Raw genomic sequence first — 23,803 nt, forward strand, 5'->3', positions numbered from 1 at the left:
ATCTAATAAAAGGGATAACTGTTTTTTTGTTCTCTTTTTCTGAACTGTTTGACTGTGGTAGACCCAGGCTAGATGGATGTTAAGTGAAAAGGATCCAAATCAGTGTTTCTGGCGGAGCAAAGGAGGCTTATGATTTATGAATAGGCTGTGAGATTCAGTTACTTTCTTGTTTCCTTTTGTATTTGTTGTTTCTGCCTTTTTTGTTTTGTCAAACACAGACCACTTTTCTTTTTTCAGAACTTATTCCTGTCATACTTGTTTCGTCTTGCTTGGTAGTGAGGCTGGCCTTTGCCAATTGTCAGATCGTAATGCCAGCATTTGTTTTCTTTACAGCTATAGCTGCAAATTAATTTTTTTCCTGAAGTTTTATTTCTGAAGGGTTTCACCTGGGGAAAAAAAAAAAAAAAGTAAAAAAATAAAGAAAGGTTTCAGTAAAATTCAGCTCATGCTTGGAAAATGTTTCCCCAAACCTTCTGTCAAAGTGTTTCTTTGTTGGCTTACTCTTTCCTGGTTTATCTTCTGAGGGTTCCTAATCTCTTGGATTCCTTTGGAGATTGACATCTTTGTTCATTGTAATCACATGTTGGTTACTATAAATATGTTCTTGTTTAAGAGATTTTTGGCAAAGTTCTTAAAAATAATAGGGATAAATTTGAGCTATGTTATCTCAGTACATTCTGTAACGGCAGAAAACGGGCTTTTGGTCCATAATTAAGATACCAGAAACTACATACAACACTCAGTCTACTTGGCTGGATAATTACTTATCTCTTTTAAAAATAGTCATATTCTTTTTGATGCTTTAAAGACATTGAAGCTAATGAGAACCCATTAACTGTTGTAGTCCTAAGATATATTGAATGTACATAATACAAAATGGAGAAAACTAATATTGGAATTGCAATTTCAGTAGTGTTTTACTTAACTGCATTTCATAAGGTGTATACTTAAGAAAATGTTCCCAAACTTTTTAGTGATTTCTAGATCTTATCACTATTCCTCCCTTCAATATAATACACTCACAGATTCTGAAAGCTCCTTTTAAAAAGTGTGAACATATGCATAAATGTGTATGTGTATACATATCTGATACAGATAATTCATCATCTAGATGCCACTGACAATTTAAATACCGTTTTAATAACTCTTGGGTTCTCTTTGCAACCTGAGAACCTACAGTTTTATTCATCAGCTGTTTTAAAGCTGCTGCCTAACAGTAAATATGCTGTGCTAAGTTATACCTCACACCAGAATCTGAGTTTCCAAAGTCTGATTTTTAGTGAAGGAATATCCTTATAATATAATGCCCGCTTCCGTACTTTCTGCATTCAAAGTTTATAAAGGAACAGGTGGCTGAAAAATTGAGAATGGACTTCCCTGTTTTTGCTAGTGTTGGAGAAACTAGGCTATCTGAGTATTTCACTTTGCAGATTTTTTTCAGAACTTTATCCCATTTTATTTTGAACATTTTGTGTTACCTGAGTCCCCAAAGTCCTATTTTATTCATGTACTTAATGGCATAGTCTATATGAAAAATCGCTGTGTAGCCCAGAGTATTCTACTCCTGCTGGTGAAAATAGTCAACAGGAGCCAGGCTGCTTAGCACAAACCAAGGCACCATCAGGATCTTTCAGGATTTAACCACTGGATCTAATCTACTTAGCCAAGTAATATCTTTTTCTCAGCTGCTGTTTCCTTCATTCTACCTGACAGCCCTAAGGATTACTTAGTGTAAAAGACACTTTAGGCAGCTATTTCACCAGACTGTTTATTCTTCAGCTCATAAGAGCATAGATGGAGCCATCTCAGAAGATGGAAATTACCCACTGTGTCCATTGTCTTCTGTTTGATGGAAGCACATTTTAAGACTATTTGAAGAAAGCAAGATTTCTGCACAATTATGAAGTACTGTAACATGAAGGAAACCTCCTACTTAAAAACTGGGAATCCATTTATGAAATAAGAGGCTTTTATGCTCAACATTGAAAACAAGTATTTTTACAGCTAAATGGACAAGTAGGCTGAAAATTCTGTATGTCGTGCTCAAAGGATATAATCACTGGCATGAAATCCATGTTGGGACTGGTCACTACTGGTGTATCCAGGATATCAGTAATGGGCACAGTACTATACACCATCTTCCTTAATGACTTGAACAGTGAGAACATACCCTGAGTAGGTTTGCAAATGATAAAAAGAATTGTGAAGAGTGGTGGAAGCACTAGATGGCTGTGCTGCCTTTTAGAGAGCATTGGCTGGAGAAGTGGGCTGACATGGAGTTCAAGAGGGAGAAATGCCAACTCTTGTACGTGGGAGGCATTATTGGTGCTCAAAACAACAATAAAGGCTGGAGAGTTCCAAACAAAACAGTGAGCAGCAAATGATCCAGAAGACTCTTGGAGTCCATCAGTGATAACTTTCTGGTTCAGGTATTGGACAGATGTGCCAGAGGTGAAACGCTATTGTACATGGTGCTCACTGATAAGTTAGGAGATTGTTAAAGACAGGAAGACTGGGAGCAGTGTGGGCTGCAGCAACCATGCCATGGTTGAGTTTGTGATCTTGAGGAATGTGAGCCTAGCAAAGAGTGGAGTCCAGATCCTGAACTTCAGGAGAGCTAACTTCAGGCTGTTTAAGGAATTGTTGGATGAGGGACTTTAGGCACAAAGTAGTGGAGCAAACCTTGCAACTCTTTAAGGATGCCTTTTGAGAGCACAAGAGTTCTCTATCCCTCAAAATAGGAAAGCGGGCAGAGGAGTCAGGAAACCAGCATGGCTTGGTAAGAAACTGTTGGTCATACTGAGGGAAAAGAAGGGCAAGTACAGGCAGTGAAAGCAAGGACATGTCACCTGGGAAGAATACAAGAATGCTGTCCAAATCCCACCAATAAAGAGGTGGGATTAGGAAAGCCAAGGCGCAAATGGAAATTAACGTGACAAGGGATATTAAAAACAATGAGAAGGGGTCCTATAAGTACATTGCTCAGAAGACAGAGGCCAAAGAGTGCGTACCTCCTCTGATAAATAAGGAAGGAGAACTGGCTGCAAGACATATAGAGAAGGCTTAGGTACTTGATGAGTTCTTTGCTTCAATCTTCACTAGCAGACAGGATTCTCATATTTCTTGCATCCCTGAATCCCATCACAGTGGGAACTAGGGGAGCAAACTCTCTCCCCCCTACTGAGTGGGCAGAGCTAGTCCGAGACCACTTCATTAAACTGAATGTGCACATCTATGTGGCTGGATGACATGGATCCTAGGGTCATAAGAGAGCTGACTGATGTGGTTACTGAGACGCTCTCCATCATATTTGAAAAGTTGTGGCTGTCAGGTGAAGTTCCAGGGACTGGACAAAGGGAAACATCACTCTCATTTATAAGAAAGGGAAGAAGGAAGACCTGGAGAACTACAAGTCTCACCTCTGTGCTGGTAAGATCATGGAAGAGATCATCTTGGAAGATATGTTAATATACATTTCACGTATAATAACATATTTCACATAGAGAATGGTGACACGCTGGAACAGGTTACCCAAGGAGGTTGTGGATGTCCCATCCCTGGAGGCATTCAAAGCCAGGCTGGATGTGGTTCTGGCAGCCTGGTCTGGTGGTTGGTGACACTGCACATAGCAGGGGGATTGAAACTAGATGATCATTGAGATCCTTTTGTGGTCCTTTTCAACCCAGGCCATTTTGTGATTCTGGGATACATGAGGAATGAGCAGGTGTCTTAGACAGCCAGCACAGTGCAGCTTCACCAAGGGAAGGTTGTACTTGACCAATCTGGTGGCCTTCTGTGATGAAGCAGTGGCATTGGTGAACAAAGGCAACTGATGTCATTTACCTGAACATCTGCAAGGCTTTTGACATGCTCCCCTATCTCATCCTTATCCCTAAATTGGAAAGATATGGATTTGAGGTGTGGCATATTCAGAAGATAAGGAATTAGTTGGAAGGTTGCAACAAAATGGTTGTGGTAAATACCACTGTGTCCAGGTAGAGGCTGGTAACGAGCGATGTCCCCCAGGGACATGGTACTCCTTAACATCTTTATCCATGACATAGACGATGGGATCAAGTTCACCCTCAGGAATTTTGCTGATGGCACCAAACTGAATGTTGAACAGGTCTTCCTGATGAAAGAAGAGGAAAGAAAAAATAAATGAGGAATTGGAAAAGTTATACTTTGGAACACGTCCCACAAGTTGTGCAGTCTTCATCTTTGGGAATACCCAAAACTCAACTGAATGTAGTCTAGTTGACCACGATTTGAGCTTTGGGTTGAACTAGATGACAATCTCTGAAAGTGCCTTCCAATCTTTACTCTTTTGTAATTCTGCCCTCGTGTTTTCCTACAAGTTTTTCTGTGAAGTTTAGAGTTTCAAAAACTACCTAAGAGAGCAGGAAAATGAACTCAATTAGCATTTCTATGCTTTTAATAATAGACTTCAGAAAAATAATCAGTTGCATTTGCTTCATTAATGGATCCTTTTCTAAATTACACAATCAGAAAAACAAACAACAGGTTGCTATGCAAATTTTCTGCATATTTTAGAATAGGTTACTTAACATGCTTAATGTTTCTTACTTTTTTTTATCTTGCTTAAAAAATTCTCTCCTGTGCCACAGCTGCAACTTTTATAAATGTTCCTTGGCTGTCTGGTCACATTTTGATTTTATGGTTAATTTCCACCTTTTTAACACAATTGCTACAACTGCTTTTGTGTGATTGTTTCTTTGTGCCTTTATATAGTAAATATTTTAGTACTTCTAACCTGAGGTATTTAGTATTTACTTAGACCCTTGGTATTATGAAAAAACAGTGTAAAAAAAAAAAAAAAAAAGATATTTTTAAATGTCATTCTCTTAAATGAATAAATTGCACATGTTTATTATTTACTAAAATGCTCTTTATTTGTTCAGCAACTTGAAGGAATTGTTAATGAGGTGTGAACAAGAGTGTTCAGGTTGATTTCATCTAAAAAACTCTTTAGTATCCTTAAAGATGTGCATGATTTTTGATAGTTATGGTAGTAACTGTGCTATGAATGTTACATTTTAAAATGCTGTGAACATTTGTGACAATTTAAACTTGCAACTTGACTGTAAACTTTCAACTTCAATTTCATTGAGACTAAAATTAAATTCTTAGGGTTCTGTGGACCATTTGTGCTAGAATGCTTTCTTTTTTACAAGAGGAAAGTAATAACTTGGTTTCAGATTATTTAAGATCACTCCCAGGATTTTTAATGACTCACTCAAATCAACGCTAATCATGTGAATACGAATGTTGTGCATACCTGCGGCACAAAAATCCAAGGAAGGTACTGAAGGCAGAAGTAAGCCTTTGACGTTTATGAAAAGGAGAAAACCTAACTAGGAAGAATGGAGGTGCCACGCACCGCCCATTTTAATCAGAAAATCCTCAGAGCCTTATAAGCATAGGTTTTGTGGTAAACTCCGTGAATTTTCAGTTGTAGTGATTTGATCCTGATAGGCAGGTAAACTCCACCACAGCTGCTCTCTCACTCCCTCTCCCTGTAAAAAGAGGGAGAAAATGCAATGGGAAATAAAAAAGCTCATGAGTTGAGTACAGGGATATCACTCTCCAATTACTGATATGGCGAAACAGACTCAGCACAGGGAGGCTGGTGTAATTGATTGCCTATTGATAACAGACTAGAGCAGTGAGAACTAGAAGCAAACTACAAACTACAAATCTTCCTCCTGTCTCCTTTATCTCCACCCCTCAAGCAGCAAAGGGGAATAGGAAATGGGGGCTGTTGTCAATCCGTAATGTTTTGTCTGTGCCTCTCTGCCAGCTGAGATCCTTAGGGTGACTGGTGCATCTTTGCACTGGCGCACACCAAGAAAGTTGTAGGAAGCGGTGGCATGTTCTCCATAAGCAGTGATGCCAGTGAGCCTTCTGACAGCTGAAGAAGCACCAGTTCACCTCTGGCAGGATGCTGCTTACCGTCAGCTGTGTTCTGGGGGATTGAGTTAGCTAGGCTTGTTGTTTTGAATAACACTACTGCGAAGTACATCTTGTAAATTCTGTTTCCATTTTTTCTGAGATTTTTAATATCAAGTCTGAGTAGAGTTAACTTGTCAAATTCTCTTACGGATTAGTAACCTGGGTTGCACATTCCTGCAAATGATGAAGATGGCAACTACTTACTGTGAAGCATGCAATGCTTTCATTTGCCTTTTTTCATTATTTCCATATACTTTTTTAGATTTCTCTCTTTCCATGTTATTGCTGTTAATTCCTCTTACTGGCCTTCCTTTTATTGTGTTCTTTATTGTTTTTGGTATTCTCTGCTTCTCTTACAAGTCATGCCAAGATCAACACCTCTGTCTTTCCACACCCATACCTGTATTTTCCTGCCTTCCTTCACAAACGCTCACATCTCTTGTCCTGCAAATCTTCTAAACTTGCATAAAACCATGAACATGTTGGTAGTTTATATCTTTTCCCAGCCTTAGCCTTTCATAAATATTCTTCAAACGTAAATAACACAAGATTATTCAGGCTATCCTATCATTAAAATACTTGTGGATACATTGACATCTCTCACTGCCACTTCCACTATGGAACAGCATTGGGATAATTTGGCAATAGTTCTGTTAAGGTACTGGCAAGACTTTATGGTGCTGCTGATATTGTTACGAAAACCACTTTAAAGAAGCTAACTGGGAAAACTGGGACTCACTTTATCTGTATTCCTATCTGGCAATGGGAAGGAAATTACTATGTCTGTGTTATTTCCAATTGTTTAGTGCTTTAAAACAGAGATCGTCAGAGGCAAATGTCTTGCCAAGTGAATTTTTTTATTGCAATTGTTTTGAGGCATTGGGGAAAAAAGTAGAACACACAAGCAGTATACTTGTCTATTACATTTGTTAAGAAGAAAAAAAAGCCCCCAAAGAAGATCATATTCTCGTTCCTTACTTGCTTGCATATGAATATTATGTAATATTTGGTTATGCAGTATTTTTGATCATGACTTGCTTCAGGGGATGTGTGCTTTTGAAATTAATTTCCACGGATTTCTAGAGCAATAACACAGTCTGATTCTTGGTCAATGAAAGGGCATCTACATAGACAGGCTGTCTTTTTTGCTGGATACTTTCATATTGACACACTGTAACCTCTTTTTCATCAAGTCTTCGCTATTCTGGCTTTCCTAGGAATAGCTAATTGCCTAACTTTTCTATTATTATCTTACAGAATACAATTTATTTGTGTGTCTGTGAGACATTGTTTAAAAAGAAAAGCAAAAAAGCAAAAAAAAAACGGCTTTAACTGCATTTAATTATCCTGTCATTTTTATGATATCTGAAGACTGAAAATGCTTCCTGTGAATGTTATTATTTAACTCATTCAGATGTGAAAGGAAAATAACAAATATTGGTTGACTCTCTCACTTGTAGCAAGAATGCAAATAGGATTGAGTTCTGAGGGATTTGACATTTTCCCTTTTTGCAGCTTTTGTTTTTTCTTCTCACATCTGAATCTCAAAATGTTTAAGTCTCACACTTAGAGGAGAGTTAAGATCTGCCATTTGAGGAGAAGCTTATTATAAATAAAGTTCAGAATTAGGCATTTACAAAACAGTTCAAACATGGATTTGACTTCTTGTTGGGATACGGTTGTGATCTGTGTTCTGTGATTAAGTGAAATCTAACATAAACTTAGAACATTCATTTCACTGCTTTATTACCTACATTTGCACAAAGTTGAATTTCATAAGTGGTACTAATTCCTCCTTTGTCATGGAATCATACTACAGCTTGGCTCAGAAGTTTTGGGTTTCTGTGTTATTTTAGAATATTGTTTTGAGTCCTCAGGATGGCTACGTCTGTCTTTGGATGCAGTTTTCTAAAAGAAAATTCTTTCTAGAATCAGGCTCTGCTCCAGTACCTTATCGACATGATGTTTAATACTTCTATTGAAGTTTTCAAATTGTTTGTCTTTGGTTAAGCGATTCAAGTGCACTCAGTACAAAGCAATTACTCTAATGTAATGAATCTGTAATTGATTATTCTGATGTAGATATGTTTTTCCTGGAAACTTGCTTGTAAATTCTGAACTCATGTTTCTGCTTGTGTTTGTTTTCTATATAGATATGATATGTATATATATCTATACTGTACTATAAAATATACTATATCTTTCTGTTTATGGTGTATACCAATATAAAAATATATAGTTTATACATATATGTATGAGGGATACTCTGAAAGTAATGCCTCCAATTATATTATGTTGGCACATAATATCAGAGTCGGATGTTGATGGTGTGGCAGTAGAGGTTGAATCTTACTGCTAATGTTCTTTGCTGTCATATGACTGATGGTAATAGAGAGCAGTCTGATATAGTGGTGTCTGATGTGGAAGTGTGTACAAAGCAAAGATGTGTCATTGAAATCTTCCATGAGGAAAAAATGGCACTCATTCACATTCACTGTGAATGCTTGCTGAATGGTTATGGAGAGCAAACAGTGAGCACAGTGAGGCGGTGGGGTGGTGCATTTCAGTAGTGGTGACAGTGACAGTGGGTCAACTCTGCTGGTGTAGATTTGTATGAGTGCAGCATGCAGGCTTTTGTTCACTTACAGCAAAAAATGTATATCTAATGGTGGTGACCATGTTGAAAAATAGTGTTTTGCAGCTGAGAATTGGCTCTTTCAAATAGTACTAATGTGCTCTTTGTATATGTTGTAGCTTCCATGGAAATAAATAGCAGATATTTCTCTTGGAGCCACCTACACATATATAGTTTTGAAGACTTTTCTTCATTCAGTAGCCTTTTATATCAGTAATAAAATTTATTCAGGAAAATGAATGAAAGAACAGAAAAGGAACAGTTAGAATATCAACTTTCTCTCCACCTCATTGTAGTTTTTGTCTGTTTCTGTCTCTGTTATCTCTCATCTGTGTTCTGAAATTAAAATAAATCCCTTCAGCCCCTTCTTTTTTTTAACCTGTTGTTTGTCAACAATATGAAATTGTTCATATTGTGGGGATGAGCTGCTGGAGAGGAGCTCTGCAGAGAGGGACCTGGGCGTCCTGGTGGACGACAGGTTGGCCATGAGCCAGCAGTGTGCCCTCATGGCCAAAAAGGCCAATGCGACCTGGTGTAGGGAACCTGCTTTGGCAGGGGGGTTGGTCTCGATGATCTCTAGAGGTCCCTTCCAACCCCTACAATTCTGTGATTCTGTGATTCATGCTGTTATCTCTTTCTCAGACAGCAAGGTTAACTTAAGGTTTCCTAAAAACAGTCAGTCAAGTGACAAAACTGACAAAATTTTTTTTACTTAAGGTTTCTGGGGGATGAGCTGCTGGAGAGGAGCTCTGCAGAGAGGGACCTGGGCGTCCTGGTGGACCACAGGTTGGCCATGAGCCAGCAGTGTGCCCTCATAGCCAAAAAGGCCAATGGCATTCTGGGGTGCATTAAGAAGAGCGTGTCCAGCAGGTCGAGGGAGGTGATCCTCCCCCTCTACTCTGCCCTGGTAAGGCCTCATCTGGAGTACTGTGTCCAGTTCTGGGCTCCCCAGTACAAAAAAGACAGGGATCTCTTGGAAAGAGTCCAGCGGAGGGCCACAAAGATGGTGAAGGGCCTGGAGCATCTCCCCTATGAAGAAAGGCTAAGTGAACTGGGTCTGTTAACCTTGAGAAGAGACGACTGAGAGGGGACCTGATCCAGGTTTATAAATATCTGAGGTGTGGCGGCCATAGTGGTGAGGCCAGTCTCTTTTCAGTGGTACGTGGAGACAGGACGAGGGGAAATGGACATCAGCTGCAGCACAGGAAGTTTCTCATGAATGTGCGTAAGAACTTCTTTACGGTGAGGGTGACGGAGCACTGGAACAGGCTGCCCAGGGAGGTTGTGGAGTCTCCTTCTCTGGAGATATTCAAGTCTCGCCTGGACGCCTACCTGTGCGACCTGGTGTAGGGAACCTGCTTTGGCAGGGGGGTTGGTCTCGATGATCTCTAGAGGTCCCTTCCAACCCCTACAATTCTGTGATTCTGTGATTCTGTGATTCCTAAAAACCTTAAGTTAAAAAATTTTTGTCACTTGACTCTCTGACTTCTATTCCATGCTCCTCCATGCTGAGCACCGAGTCACAATTTATTTTGTGTAGGAGCTTTGTTTTCCTAACTTGCTGCTTCTGTTTCAACAAGTTATTAGTAAAGCTCATATACCTGTTCCTCTTGTCTACTTTCTTCATGCTGTATCGCTTGCTGGGCCAGCTGGGTGCTTGCCCATGAGATGCTGGCTAATGTGTGAGCTAACTCAGCCATCTATTCCTGGTCTGTAGCAATGCACAAGTGCTCCTGTGCCCCAGCTGTGGCACATTCTCCCTGTAGTGCCAGCCGTGTGTTGTGCCACTTCATTGCATCCTGTGGCAAGGATCAACGAATGACAGATGACAGTGGAGGGACAGTTGTGAATAAAAAGCAAATCCTGCAAATTTATTATGCTCTTTTTTTTGGTAAATATTCTGTAAAAAAAAAAAAGCCTTAAAATATTCAACTATAATCAAACAACTTCCCTTCAGCTGCTCTTGTTGTTAGTATTAGTGGCATCACTATATTTTCCAATAATTTTTTTCTGCTTTTATAAGTGTTCTGATTCTATTGTTTTATTTGGTAAAGCACCCTTGCTGCTGGAAATCATGTTTTCCCATGATTTAGATATGAACAGACTATTGCTCTTATATTTTTCATGGCATCAACATTCAAATTATATTCAACGTTTCAACCAGTTTGATGTACTTTTAGTGCTTTTCTGCTAAATATGGAAAGTTTTAAAAAGTTACTGTTCATCACAGTTCCATTTGAGAACTAGAGCTAAGGAAAAGAAGAGGATAAACATATTGTTAAGTATTTGGATAAAACATGAAACTGAAAGGTCTCATTACTTTTCAGGCTAGCAGCCAAATGCATGATTGAAAGGATTTTTGGTTCCAGCCACTGAGTTTATCTGAGCTACTGGCCTGTAAAAACAATAACTACAATTGAAAGAAAAAGTTTCATTGGACTTGCTTTAATACTTAGGGATTCTTCAAACCCTTATGATTAATCTTTACCTAAATCTTTCTATGTTCTATATTCCTAGAAGACAACATAGTGTGGGAAGCTATGCATAAGAGTGATTATTTTTTTGCTTTATCATAATTGGCAGTAGGGTGATTAAACCACATCTTACCACTTTAAATTTAGAAAGAGACTAGAAGTATTTACATCACCTTATTCAGAAATTAAGCAGTTAGGTGTAGCTTTACTTAGTTGGGTAAATAATTTATTTATCTGCTTGAGATTAGGAACGCCCTAAAGAGGGATTTGGATAGGCTGGATCAATGGGCTGAGGCTAATTGTAGGAGCTTTGACCAAGTGTCAAGTTCTGCACTTTGGCCACAACAGTCTCAGACAAGGGGCAGAGTGGCTGGAAGGCTGCATGGAGGAAAAGGATCTGAGGCTGTTAGTTTGATAGCTGGCTGAATATGAGCCAGCAGTGTGCCCAGGTCCTCAAGAAAGCCAATGTTATCCTGGCTTGTATCAGAAATAGTGTAGCCAGCAAGAGCAGAGAAGCGATCATCCTGCTGTACAAGATCGTACAGGGAGATCATGCCTGATAAGGCCATACCTTGAGTGGTGTGTTCAGTTTTGAGCCCCTCACTACAAGAAAGACATTGGAGTATGCCCAGAGAAGGACTACAAAGCTGTGAAGGGTCTGGAGCATAAGTCTAATGAGGAGTGGCTGAGGGAACTGGGATTGTTCAGTCTGGAGAAGAGGAGGCTTAGGGGAAACCTGATCACACTCTACAGCTACCTGAAAGGAGGTTGTAACATCCTGGGGCCCAGCCTCTTTTCCCAGATAACTGTGATAGAGTGAAGGGTAACGGCCTTAAGTTCAACCAGGGGAGATTTCAAGTTGAATGTTAGGAAAGATTTATTTTCCAAATGAGTGGTGAGTTATTGGAATAGGCTGCCCAGGGAGGTGATGGGATTCACTGTCCCTTGAAGATGTTCAAGATGAGGGCAAATGTGGCACTGAGATACATGGTTTAGTGGCCATGATGATGTGATGGTTGGCAGGTGATCTTAGGGGACTATGATTTTATGATTGGCAGAACAAGTCAACACAGTTAAATGGAAAGAAAGAACATGATGGTAGAGCTTATTAAAAATAAGGAGTGTGATAGAGCTGTAACGGAGTTAAGGAGAAGGCGAACCAAATAAATCAGTGGCCATATGTAATCTAGAATAAGAAAAGAAAGTGAGTCACTTTGAATTATACTCCTAATTGTGTATTATAAGGGAATATGTTCTTCATTTACCTTTTAATATTTCATCAGAGACATTTCTGTATTAGCTGACATCCTACTATGGTAGGCTGAATGGTACCACTAATAGTAATGATAAAATTTATCTTTCTTAAATAATATCCAAAGTCTATTTCCTTTTCATCTTTTTGATCTATTGCTAAATGATTTAGTTTGAACTGTGAATGTTATGCTTTGTTTTCTTAACTAATAAAAATGTACTGTAAACATAGGAAGATCTTTATCTATTAGGCTATTTAACTCTGTGGTATTGTCCACTTGTGAGAAAAGTGAGGCTTAATAATAAGCAAGCAAATTCTCTGAAGATATTATCTAGATCAAAATAAAATTATGTAATTTTTTTTTTTTGTGCCTTGGCTGTTTTATGGAACAGAATTTGTATTCTAGCATATTCAACTGTGTGACACTATTATTTAGTATTGATTAGAATTTTTATTTTCAATCAGGCAATTTTTATTCAACATGACATTCTGAAAGTTCATTCTCCAAATATGTATAACAGGATTCATATATTTGTATCTGATGTTTTCAGAGGTGTATGAAGATCACAATAATCAATCATATCTAATTAGCTGGTGACACACTGTGCCTGCAGTAATTAAACAAGACATTACAGCTTTACTTTCTAATGATTAAGATTACAGAGATTGAGACCCAGCTGTTAATCACTTTTCTTGCACAGCTAATGTCATTAACAGAAAATCCCAAGAATCTGCCCCTAGGGCAATTTTTAACAGAACTTTTCTTGTGAATAGTATGTGATTTAAACAACAAAGTAGATTTTTAAAGTTTTTATTTTCAACATCTTTCCAAACTGGTGTTGTCTTGAGTTAACATTCTTTCCTGTAGATTTCCATATGCTACAAATATTCGCTGAGAATTGCTAGAATTTATTGTAATGCTGCTGTTAAAATCTACTGTAAACATGTAATATTAATATACTTTTTCCAACTATATGTAGTGATATGTAAATCCTAATATTGTCATTAATAAACACAGACATTAAAAAAAGAAGACTATGAAGTTTAATTTTCAAGATGGATATTTCAGATAGAAGTTGTTCTCTTAGGAAAAATGTACTCCTTAAATATTTACTTTTGACCATTTTTATTTCAAATTCTGATTCTTATCATATATATACCTGTTAAGTATCTTGCATTGAGAAGTTACAATATATTGTAATTCAATACCTCTATTCTTAATTGACCTACCTAGGATCATTGGTGTCCATCAGATATATTCCATTGGCTTTGGTATGTAGGTAAATCAAGACTTCAAAATGGATTATCAGGAATATGTGATCTTCCCCATTAATTAGCAGCAGTGCTTGTTGTGAATGTGAAATTATGATATGGTGTTAGAGCTCTAATAAAAATGCATAAGGTCATAATTGAAATACTTAACAGAATTTTTAAAAACTTAGGCAAGAATAAATATCCTTGCTAGCTATTTAGAGAGCCTGTTGAATGAGAGTTTGTGTTTTTTTCTTTTATTGTTGTTTTTTTTTTTTTTGTTTTTGTTTTTGATTTTGTTTTTTTTTTTGCTTCGCTGTTTTGTATGTTTGGCTTGACGTTGGTTTATTTGAAGTAGGAGCTGAAATAAAATGCATATGTTTCAAATATATCATAAAAATTAGGCAGGTGTATAGTTTGCTTGCTTATTATTCTAGATAAAAAGTTGTTGAAATTTTGTGAAATTAAAAGTAATTTACTTTAAAAAATTAACATTAGCAGTTGCTTTCTAATTGGAAAGAAGTCCAGATTTAGGTTTTTTTTTTTTTTTCTTTCAGCTAAAGTATTCCTATTCAAACTGCTGTAAAATACACGTCTTCCAGTTTACACGGAAGCTGATGGGCTGGACTACTGGTGCAGACATAAATTTCTTGTACAAGGGATCCTCTGTTGAGGTCCTAGTTACAAGTCTTGTACTGGTTTGTAAGGGAGATGGTAGCAGCTGATGATGAGCTACTTGCAGATGGAGGGGGAGATGAGGCTTGTGGATGCTTCCCAAAGCACAGTGTGGATGGTGTAGGTACATTCACCACAGCCTTGGCCTTTGGCCTTAGATTGAATGAATAAGAGTCTGGCAGCACCTCAGAGCCTAACAGATATAATGGTTCTACCACACCACATCCTGTGCTTGGAAACTAGATAGTTGTGTCAGTAGTGACGGTGGGCAGTGGTAATTCAGAGTAGAAAGGTGTCTGGAAATTTGAGTTCCCTCTTATTTTTTTCCCTCTGCAATATTTCTGTTAGAAAGTCTGAAATCCTTGACTACAAGGAGGAGAAAGATGTCCCAGCAGAACATGTTGGTGTTTGGATGCTATTGGATGCTGTTGTAATGTGTGAAATTTCATAACAAATGTTGTAATGATTTGGCAAGGTAAAATTTTTCATATAGTTCATGTTAAACAAGTCTCATAGGTCTCTGATTTGATGACTTCCATATATCAATTTGCACTGCCATAATTCAGTTTTTCACTTTTTATTCTATTAAAAAGAGAATGTTTTTTCTTTCCTGTTCAAATGATATTTAATATAATTTTCAGAGTACTGAGGATTTAAAAAAGAAACACAAACAAATCTAGCAAGATTCTCGTTTCCTGCTGTTATCTTGGAAAAAAGCACTATTTTTGTTGAATGAGTTTTCTTAATCCTTATTCCATGCTGTATGGAAGCCCTCAGTGCTTAGGTGAGTGGGTTGTACTCTACCTAGATTGCTCTAGCAAGTGGTATTCTGTGACATGACCCCTAACATCTTTGTCAGTGGCCTGAAGGAGGTAATGGAGAGACTGACTACTATTCTGCAGATGACACTAACATGGAAGGTACTGTCAGTACAATACTGACAAAAGACCTAGGCAAACTAGAGAAATTAACTGCCAGGAAATTATTGAAATTCACTGAATTTCATGAGGTAAATTCATAAATTCCAATGCCAAGCCATGCAACTGGTAGAATGAGCTCTTAGCAGTGGTCCAGCAGTGGTCTGCCTGAGGACAGCTCTGTTTGAAGAGGCTCTGGGTGGGCAGCAAGACGGGCCTGCAGTGAGCTCTGATGGCAGAGAATTCAGCAGCATGCCGGGCTATATTTGTATGAGCACATATGGAAGATAAAGGGAAAGGATTTTCCTCCTCTAATCAATACTCATTAGGCTGCATCCAGAATATTGCATGCAGTTTTGGTTCCCCCAGTACAAAAAATATCACTAATTCTCTGTATTGCACAGCTGCATTACTTCTCAACCTTCATGTCTACTCTCCTTAATCATAAATCCCATTCTGGTCTATTGAAAAGCCGGTGTTTGTTTTCTCACTCAGGGCCTATTAAGCCTGGAATCTTCTGTTCATGAAGGGCAAAGTTACAGTTCCTTTCAGGGTACAATTCTCTTTCAGATTAACTGCTACAAGATTATTAACAAATTTTATTTTAGATGTCATGCATCCGTTGATAAGGCCCCTAAAAGATAAACTTCTTCACGTTTTCCAGTTAGTTTTCATCACTCCTATGTCAGTTGCAAGCTGTTCAGTGAAAGTGCACTTCTATGGCCAGTCAGCCTTCCTCCTGGATGAAGAGCTTTAATCATAAAAATGTACAGCTGTTGGAGCAGGTCCAGAGAAGGGCCATGAAGATGACCACAGGTCTGGAGCACTTCTCCTGTGAGAGGCTGAGGGAGCTGGCCTTCTTGATGAGAAGGCTCCAGGGAGACCTCATTGTGGCCTTCTGGTAACCAAAGGGAGCTTACATATAAGAGGGAAACTGATGTTTTACATGGGCAAATAGTGTTAGGACAAGACTGAATGGTATTAAACTAAAAGAGAGGAGACTTAGATGTTAGGTGGAATTTTTTTTACTCAGAAGATGGTGAGACCCAGGCCCAGGCTGCCCAGAGAAGCTGTAGATGCCCCATCCCTGGAGTTGCTCAAGTCTTGGTTGGATGGGGCCCTGGGCAGCCTGATCTAGTGATTGGCAATCCTGCCTATGGCAAGGGGCTGGAACTAGATGGTCTTTAAGGTCCCTTCCACCCTAAACTATTCTATGATTCTACGATTTACAAGCAAGAAGTCTCTAAATAGTATTGTCAAACTGGTGTAAAAGAAATCATCTTCGGGATTTTGCCCTGTACCATTTAGGCAGATAAGTTTCCTGGCAGTTAAAACATGTTAAATAAAAAAGATTTCAGGTTTTTCTTACCTGATTGTTCGATTTGTTTTCACAACAGTCTTAAGTACTTAAGGCTTTCATTATGTTCTGTTTTTTATTCAGCCTTTAAGACAGGCAACCTTAATCAGTGCAGAATTCCTTACAGGTTCTGTTTTCCAAATTTCTGATCACATTAATTTGCTTTATGTTACTCAGAACTCTTCTCAGTTCATTATCTCTTTTCTTTAGTTTTGCTGTGAATTAACACTGTCGTAATACTGTGTGAAAGGAAACGATACAGTGAGAAGTATTAAATGCACCATCAGTGATGGATAACTTCACAGAATCACAGAATCACAGAATTGTAGGGGTTGGAAGGGACCTCTAGAGATCATCAAGACCAACCCCCCTGCCAAAGCAGGTTCCCTACACCAGGTTGCACAGGTAGGCGTCCAGGCGAGACTTGAATATCTCCAGAGAAGGAGACTCCACAACCTCCCTGGGCAGCCTGTTCCAGTGCTCCATCACCCTCACTGTAAAGAAGTTCTTACGCACATTCATGAGAAACTTCCTATGCTGCAGCTTATGTCCGTTTCCCCTTGTCTTATCTCCACGTACCACTGAAAAGAGACTGGCCTCACCACTATGGCCGCCACACCTCAGATATTTATAGACCTGGATCAGGTCCCCTCTCAGTCGTCTTTTCTTAAGGCTAAACAGACCCAGTTCACTTAGCCTTTCTTCATAGGGGAGATGCTCCAGGCCCTTCACCATCTTTGTGGCCCTCCGCTGGACTCTTTCCAAGAGATCCCTGTCTTTTTTGTACTGGGGAGCCCAGAACTGGACACAGTACTCCAGATGAGGCCTTACCAGGGCAGAGTAGAGGGGGAGGATCACCTCCCTCGACCTGCTGGACACGCTCTTTTTAATGCACCCCAGAATGCCATTGGCCTTTTTGGCCACAAGGGCACACTGCTGGCTCATGGCCAACCTGTCGTCCACCAGGACGCCCAGGTCCCTCTCTGCAGAGCTCCTCTCCAGCAGCTCATCCCCCAGCCTGTATTGGTGCATGCAATTATTCCTCCCTAGGTGTAAGACCCTACACTTGCTTGTGTTGAACCTCATCCGGTTTCTTACTGCCCAGCTCTCCAGCCTGTCCAGGTCTCGCTGAATGGCAGCACAGCCTTCAGGCGTGTCAGCCAATCCTCCCAGCTTCGTATCATCAGCAAACTTGCTGAGGATGGCCACTATCCCCTCATCAAGGTCATTGATGAAGATGTTGAACAAGACCGGACCCAGCACAGACCCCTGGGGGACACACTGGTTACAGATCTCCAGCCAGACTCTCTACCACCAACGACGACCCTCTGCACTCTGCCAGTCAGCAGTTCTCAACCCACCTCACTGTCCACTCATCTATCCCACACTTCCTCAGCTTTGTTATAAGGATGTCTTGGGAGACAGTATCAAAGGCCTTTCTAAAATCAAGGTAGATTACATCTACCGCTCTTCCCCCATCCACCCAGCATGTGACAGCATCATAGAAGGCCACCAGGTTGGTCAAGCACGACCTCCCCTTGGTGAACCCATGCTGACTACTCCTGATAACTTCCTTTTCTCCCAGTTGTCTGGAGATGGTATCCAGCACAAGCTGTTCCATCTCCTTTCCAGGGACGGAGGTGAGGCTGACAGGCCTATAATTACCCGGGTCTTCTTTCTTGCCCTTTTTGAAGACTGGAGTGACATTGGCTATCCTCCAGTCTTCAGGGACCTCCCCTGTTATCCAAGACCTCTCAAAAATGATGGAGAGCGGTTCGGCAATGACCTCCGCCAGCTCCCTCAGCACACTTGGATGCACCCCATCAGGTCCCATGGACTTGTGGACCTTAGTACTGCCTAGGTGCTCACGCACGTCCTCTTTCCTGACTAAAGGGAAGTCTCCCATTCCCCAAACCCTCTCACTAACCTCCAGGGTGTGGGAAACCTGAGGGAGAGCCTTTTCACTGAAGACGGAAGTAAAGAAGACATTCAGTATCTCTGCCTTCTCAGCATCCCCCGTTACCAGAACCACCCCCTCACTTAGTAAGGGGCCCACACTCTCTCTAGTTTTCCTTTTGCTGTTAACATACTTGAAGAAGCCTTTTTTATTATCCTTTATCACTTTAGCCAGATTCAATTCCAGGCGGGCTTTAGCCTCCCTCGTTGCATCCCTGCAGGCCCTGACTACATTCCTATATTCTTCCCAAGTGATCAGACCCTTTTTCCACGTTTCATGGACCTTCTTCTTTCCTTTGAGCTTGCGCATGAGCTCCTTGCTCATCCACAAAGGTCTCCTGCCACCTTTTCCTGATTTCTTGCTCACAGAGACGCACCGATCCTGAGCTTTGAAGAAGAGCTGTTTAAATGCTGACCAGCTCTCAGAAGCCCCCTTTCCTTCTAACACCCGAGCCCACGGGATAGCTCCAAGTAGGTCCCGGAAGAGATCGAAGTTGGCTCTCCTAAACTCCTCCTCCCCGTCTGTGTGGGCAGTAGCACGCCACTGTCCTCTTCAACGCTCTTATTAGAGGGGGGGAGGGAGGCAGGGACGGAGATCCGCAACCCTTGCAACGCCCCTGCGACGTGAGCCGCTCTCACGAGAGGTGGTGGGCTGCTCCGATGCCTCGGGAATCCCTGGATGAGGGAAAGCCGAGCGAACTTCATAGACTTGAAGTTATTCCTCCTTCATATTCAGTGGTACTGAGGAATCTTTTGTACTGCTCAGCTGAAGAAATGTGTTTATGTTTGGGCACTGTTTTGTGTGAGTAAGAAAATGAAAATCAGTAGGAAAGAAGTCAAAGAAGAGCAATCAGAATATCTATGCTTGCTTTATAGCAAAAATATTGATGCCAATATTTTGCTGTCAATCCTCAGTGCTAAATTTCTTTTCCTGAATAAATGGTTCAAGCTTTTTTCTTTTGTGCAACTGACTGTTCTTAAAGTGTAGCAACTTGCACTTTTTAACTGTTGTTCTTCATTTTTTAATTTTTTTTTTTTTTACATTAGTCACGGCAATTTTAAATTTGAATTCTGTTTTGCTCTGAGCAAATGTCTTTATCTTTTGATCATAGTAGTAGATGTGTAAGACACATATCAAAAGAGTTAAGAGAGAAAATAATTTTAGTCTGCTGTAATTTAGTGGTCAGAGATCTGACTGTGGGAGAGCCTGAAGTTCTCTCTCTAATTTTAAGTTAGGTAGAATAAAAATGAGTGACTCCTTTTTTTCACATTTCAGCAGGTGCTGCAGATGCAGAATTTCAACTGAGTGTTTTCATGCAAAAATTAAACCTGATTAGACAGTTTGGTCATTAAATCCTCTGAGATGTAAATATTACTGGTAAAATAGTTGTGTTACATTTAATTGGAAAAAATTGAGGTTCAATTATGATACTTAAAGCTTTGTCCTTTCAATTTTTTTTTATTTTTATTTTTTAATTTATCAATATACAGGGACAACTCTGGCTATATGTACAGGCTGGGGGATGAAATGCTGGGGACCGGCTCTGCTGAAAGAAATTTGGAGATCTGGTCAACAGCAAACTGAACATCTGTCAACAATGTGTCCATACAGCCAGTGAGGCTGACTGTAACCTGGGGTCCATCAAACACAGCACTGCCAGCCAGTCGAGGGAAGGGATTGTATTGCTCTGCACCGCACTGGTGCAGCCTCACCTTGAGTACTGTGTGCATTTGGGCAACGTAGTACAAAAAGGACATACAACTATTGATTATCTTTGAACACTTTCTCCCGCTCTTCAATAACTAGTATGAAAATCCTCACAAATTCTACTCTATCAATCTGAGAAACAAGTGGCCGTAACCAAGTCAGTACTTACTGCAGAAAACCTAGTATGCCTCAACAACACTTTTACACTCTGCCTAATTTTTTATGAGGTTTTTCAAAATAAAATTTAAAGCAGGGAAGACAAGTGTTTTATGTCAGTTAGACCAAAGTTTCGCTTAGAGATGCCTATTTTGAAACAAAATTCAGAGTTCTGAGATTTAGGCAGTAGATAAAATACACAGAAAGAATTAGGGTATTTTGAGTAGGGTACCAAAACGTTATTGCCAGCAGGGACTACTTTAAAGCAGATATGCTGGCTAGGGACGTGTCTGATGAAGGTAAGAATTAAACCGATAAAAGCATTCATCTGCATTCATCTCCCTCTTGAGAATGTTTTTCTCTTATGTGTGGTATTGAGAGGTTTGGGGCTTGCTTAAGTAAGAAAGTTTCAGTAACTTTTCTTTCAAAAAATGCAATAGTGACTTTCTTAATAGTTCGTATGACAATTATACTACTGTTCTTTTTACCTCTTCTTCCCTCCATGTTAATGTGCACACATGGACACAGGCATGCAGCCTCATGTTTATTTTCTTGAGGACAGTATCTAGAAACCCTATCAGAAGTATGGAAACCAACATTTACTTTTCTCCTCTGCCCAAACAAACTTTAATTTATATTCCTGTATAGTACTTAAATCCTGTGTTTTCTACTTGTTCTTTTTTTCTTGCAAAACACATAATTCTGATGTATGATTTCTAGTCCAACTCCCCTGAAAGTAACAGAGACATCCACAGCCTAGATCAGGTTGCCCGGGGTCTTAATCCAGCCTTACCTTGAAAGCCTCCAGGGACAAGGCATCAACCACTTCTCTGGGCAGCCTGTTCCAGTGCCTCACCACCTTCACTGTATAATATTTTTTTTCATATATCTAACCTAAATCTACCCTATTTCCCATTAAATGCTCTTAGTTTGAAGAAACGCTTTTTGTGGATTGAAATTTGCCCAGTGGAGTTGCGTGTACCACCTTCTTCAACACAGAGCAAAGAAGGGAATGTTCTGAACTCTGATTCACAGCCATTTATAATCGTCTAAAAAAGCAGACTTGAAAGGCTGAGAGAGATCTGGATTAATCTTATTGATTCTGAAAGCAAATAAGGTATTGTCGCATGTCATCTCAGTTCATGTAAGGAGTTAAATGAAATGTGAGCTAGATACTGGAATTTAATGGAAATAGATGAGTTTCAGTGAGACTTTAAGTAGTTTGATAGGTATTTAATCTGTTACTCTACATATTTCAGGATATTTTCCATTGTGTTTCTTCTAAACCTACGAAACAATTACTAGCTAGAGAAACGGTCTGCTTTGTGATTGGGTAATGTGCTCACGTAGTTTTGCTCTCTCAGGATGTTTCTGTAGAGCATAATTTAGTGTGTCAGCCAAAGAAACTGTGATTGCCAATGTGGGTAGAATAGAGATGTAGAACTAGAGGGTAGCAAAAAGGTGCTGGGAAGATGGTTTTGGAAGGCAGTGTGTCCACTATACAAAAATATCCACTGCTATATAGCATAGCCTTTAAGCAGATGATTTTGACACAAATTTAATATGTTTTCATTTATAGGGTATTGATAAATCATCCAAAACTGCTGGAAATTTAAAATATGTCAAAACTTTAGGATAATTAATACATGTCAGTTTCCAAACAGGTGAGAATGATTAAGGCTTCCATCCTTGCTGTACTTGGTTTCCTTTGTGAATACCCTGTGAACATGGTGTGCAAGATTTATCTTTCTAGAATTAAACACTTGTGTCTGAGTTATCATTTATATTTATTTTTTAAGTCACAGTAGTAGAGCTATGATACAATTTGTTCCCTTCAAGATGGATCTAGAGAAGGGGTCAGGTAAGTCATGTTTCGGAGGTGTCTGTTGCTCACCACTGGACTACAGAATCTAAGTGGCTATTCTAGGTGTGCATTTCTGCACTGTAAACCTTTCATGAGATCTGGTTCAAGGTTAAGACAGCTATCTGTGGTTGTCCTCATCCAATCACACTGTGGAGATCTGGCCTCATCTGCTGCTACAAGAACATGGACCTCCTGTAAGCCCTACATCAGCCTTACATTCATCTTGGAATGGGTGGACATTCTAAAGTGTCTTAAATGGTGACAGTGACTACATGGGGATAACTCGTTTGAGCTTAGAGAGAACAGGACCTCATGAACATCTGCTGTGTATGTAGTTAAAAGTAAATATAATTTCTGTGCTTTCAATTTCCACTAAATATAAGGGAAGCTTTGACACTTGATTATCCATAGAGCTACACATATTTAAATTTAAGTGCCTTAAGTTTAAAATGACTTCACAGACCAAAACTTTTTACTAATGATCACCACAAAGTTTTCCCCTAATTTTGTAGAAAAATGAAAATATTATAAAGATAATGTTTCATGTTTGGTTTTACTTTCAAGTCCTGTGTTTAAAAGTACACAGGGTATAAGGCATGTATCTTCTTCAATTCTATTACTCTGTTCTTTTTGGCAATCTACTATTTAATAAAATGCATAGATTTGATTCAGAACAGTCTTTTGAAAACAAATCTTGCAGCTAAACCTTAAATTATGTATGAGTGTTCTTCAGTTGCATAGAAAAAAGTGCAGTGATGTGATGATATTGTTATACACCTCATAAATTAGTAAATATTATTCTTAAATATGGTAATACTTTTCATAACAGGTGTGTTTCTTTTCTTCTTCTGTGAAATGACTGCAAAGCTATGAAATTGCACTAGTCTCCCTTTCTTAACAAATAGCTGTAAACAGCTCTAATTCCACAGTTTTTCTTAAGAAAAGAGCTGACTGAATAATAATGGAAAATTGGCAGATAAGTGAATATACCAAAAATTAAAACTGATTTTGTTTACTACTACTCACGGAGAAAAACTTTGATACCAAAATACTTGACTACTCAAGAGAGTTTACTAGGTAATAATCCAGTGGTAATTTCAGAAATGTCCATCAAGTATGTCCATCTTGACCTTAACCAATTGAAGTCCTGTGACACCAGCATTTGTGATCAGAGTATGTATATCTGTGTGTTTTATAAGATAGAAACCTAGTTTTGCATCAAGATAGAATTATCATAAAAACAACATTTGTGATAGACACTTTACACAGTACAAGGGAAACCTCTAAGTCAGAAACAATATTACACTTCTTTATTGAACAGAAAAATGTGTTCACATAGATTTATATGTACATTATCTATCTGTTTATAGTACAGTTTCACAGCAAGTCATACAATTGAAAACAAAAAGAACATACTTCAACAGTGATACTTCTTTGTGAAAAAGTACAAGGGAGGATGATTTCTTTTTGTGTTTTAACGATTACTTCAAAGGCAATTTAGCCTGCTTTTTACAGCGTAAAAGAGGCTTTTTATGTCTAATTCATTTGGAGCCTGAATAGCAGGCCAGTTTTCCACTTTCTTTAA

General features: G+C 39.2%; 1 protein-coding gene across 1 annotated transcript in view; it reads left to right on the top strand.

The window, feature by feature from the left end:
• SNTG2 (syntrophin gamma 2) overlaps nt 1–23,803 on the top strand; it is a 247,484-nt gene that overhangs the window by 86,329 nt on the left and 137,352 nt on the right. The gene's annotated exons all lie outside the window — the stretch shown is intronic.

This window comes from Meleagris gallopavo, chromosome 2, assembly GCF_905368555.1.
Source record: "Meleagris gallopavo chromosome 2, MGAL_WU_HG_1.1, whole genome shotgun sequence".
Classification (NCBI taxonomy): domain Eukaryota; kingdom Metazoa; phylum Chordata; class Aves; order Galliformes; family Phasianidae; genus Meleagris; species Meleagris gallopavo.